Source organism: Microtus oregoni, unplaced genomic scaffold (assembly GCF_018167655.1).
Source record: "Microtus oregoni isolate MIOR12 unplaced genomic scaffold, Mior012 000067F_000, whole genome shotgun sequence".
Taxonomy (NCBI): domain Eukaryota; kingdom Metazoa; phylum Chordata; class Mammalia; order Rodentia; family Cricetidae; genus Microtus; species Microtus oregoni.
The window spans coordinates 5,036,111-5,038,399 of record NW_024543953.1 but is presented as its reverse complement, the minus strand read 5'-3'; the positions used below and the strand labels follow the sequence as shown (position 1 = coordinate 5,038,399).

The 2,289-nt window shown below is 53.7% G+C and overlaps 1 long non-coding RNA gene across 1 annotated transcript; it reads left to right on the top strand.

Moving 5' to 3' along the window:
• Nucleotides 1–567: 567 nt before the first annotated feature.
• Nucleotides 568–2,289, top strand: LOC121440219. Its single transcript, XR_005973344.1, has 3 exons — nucleotides 568–631; nucleotides 1,464–1,657; nucleotides 2,235–2,289. It is a non-coding gene; the product is annotated as an uncharacterized LOC121440219 (long non-coding RNA).

The window sequence follows — 2,289 nt, the reverse complement described above, 5'->3', positions numbered from 1 at the left end:
CCTGCCATTTGAAGTGGGTTCTCTCTCCTTTCTGCTTGAGATTCACCATGTAATTTTTTTTTGTGAGGACGGGGTGGGGGGAATGATGCTGCCACCTGGTTTCCTGGAGGTTCCCGGTCCTCCATATTTGTTGCAAAGTGACCTAGAACACTTATTTCCAGCTGGAGAGACAAAGTGCCTGCCTTCCAAATTCTGTCAGGTGAAAAGGTGTCCTTCTCAGACCTGGCCCCTGCCTGATCTTATTATAGTAGAAGGTAGAACGGAGCCTGTCAGCTCTTGTCTTGCCTTGTCCCGGCCCCTTGTCAAAGCCCAGCACCAAGGACCCTGCACCCTGGAATGGCAGGCAACATCGTCTTCTGTCGTTGTGTGCATGCTTACTCTGTTTCATGCGTGCAGCTGCAGGGGATGGTGGGGGAACTAGGTGACAGAGATGTAAGTGAACAGTCAGGCAGCCTCCTTCCTGATTTCTACCGAGAACTGGCCTCTTACTAGGGGAGAACGTTTTTCCTATGACACTGTGGTTGCCATGACAATGGGGACAAGCCATTCTTTCCTGGTTACAGATACATTAGCGAAAGATACTCACAGAGCGGAGACGTGGGATCACTAGACAGACACGCGAGGCACACAGGTAGGTGCCTGCAGCCATCCTGAGTGAATGTGAGCTGGGCCCGTGAGTGTGCCGTGGGTACGTGCTGGCTCTTTCGTGGGACAGGAAAGGTTCTGGCTATTACTGTTTGACGCGAATCCCCAAGGACTGGTGCTCAGCCAGCCCTGTCTCTTTGTCCTCGGGTGACACCTCACCGCGTTGGTGCCAGCTTTATCCTTTCAGGCCCTGAAAGGATATCCTGAAAGGATAGCTCGCCAACCTACATAAATGGCTGCCTCGTCGCTGTTTGGCAATGATTGTCCCACGTGCTCTTGACAGAATGGCCGTGTTGGTGCGATGGCACCTTACCCGAGAGAGTTGTAGCTTGTGTTGTCTGAGAGAGAGAAGCTGGAAGGCATTTAAGGAGGAGGTAAACGTGGATGAGGACTGGCAGTTCCCTTGGAGGATAGAAGCCGAGGTCTCCAGATCTCTTGGCCTGGAGACCTGACACAAGAAGGGAAGAAATGCCTCCAAAAGACAGCCGCCTCTAAAGTGGCCACTAATCGCAGCTAGGCAGACTGAGGCAAAAAAAAAAAAAAGTCAGTGCGGTATGAGAGCACCTGAAGAAGGGGCAGCGTCTGTTCCCACGACGGGTGTTAGTTTGTGCCCGGGTCGGAGTCTTTGCTCTGCTCACAGATGGGTTAAGCATCAGCTGGGCTGTGTTACAGGGTGTGCAGCTGGGGTTTCCCTCTGACCCAGCAGCCCATCATCGGCATCTCTCCCTGTATCTCGGCCCCTGCGTGTGAACAATACGCTCTGTGCCCTTCTCGCACCCTCTCGTCAGACTGGGCCCCGTCTGTTTGTCTCACCACAGGGAGGGGAGCCATCTGGAAGTTCCCATCTGGAAAAAACGTGAATGGACGTCGCACACGGAGACCGTGTGCGAGTTCTTGACAGAAGGCCTCGGGCACGGGGCCAAAGCATGTGTTTAGACAGGGATTTCAGGATTCCATCTTGCACCCTTCTCCGTGCACCTCTGGGAAAGACTTTGCTGCTTTCATCGGAAAGGTAACTGTCGAAGGTAGTGCACTAGAGGTGATGCCTGAATCGATGGAGCCGGATGGCAAAACTGACAATATTTAAGCAGGTTGTAGAAAGACGGAGGGCTTTTCTAAGGCACGGCGCAGTAGGCCTGCACAGATGGAATACACACGCCGGGAAGAGCGTGGCCTGATAATGGGTGCAGACGCTTTTCTCTGTGACTGAGATACAGATGCTGCCTGGATGTCCTGGCATGTGGGCTTGAACACAAACTTGATATTCCCGGGTATGTTTTCTAACTCAGGAAGTGTGTGAGGCTGAGAACATCACGCCTGAGGGAAGCAGAAGCTCCTGCAGGCACCCCTGCCTGGGGTGGAAAGCTTGCATTCTATAACTATAACGCGGGCCTCCGTGATTGCTAAGGGCACCGAGTGAGCAGTGGGCTCTCTTGTGCCCGAGGTGTGGTACCCGCATATGGATGGGGGCATGGTTGCTTGGGCTAGATGGTGCTCAGTCAGCCTTGCTGGTGAGCATGTGCTCGGAAGGTCCAGCAGAGGGCAGCCGGAAGTAACTGAGGTGCCTATGTTTTCCTCTGTGTCCTCAGCAGATAGATACCTGTGGTCGAGGACTCCACGGAGGCCGGATCAGAGCAGGCCAAC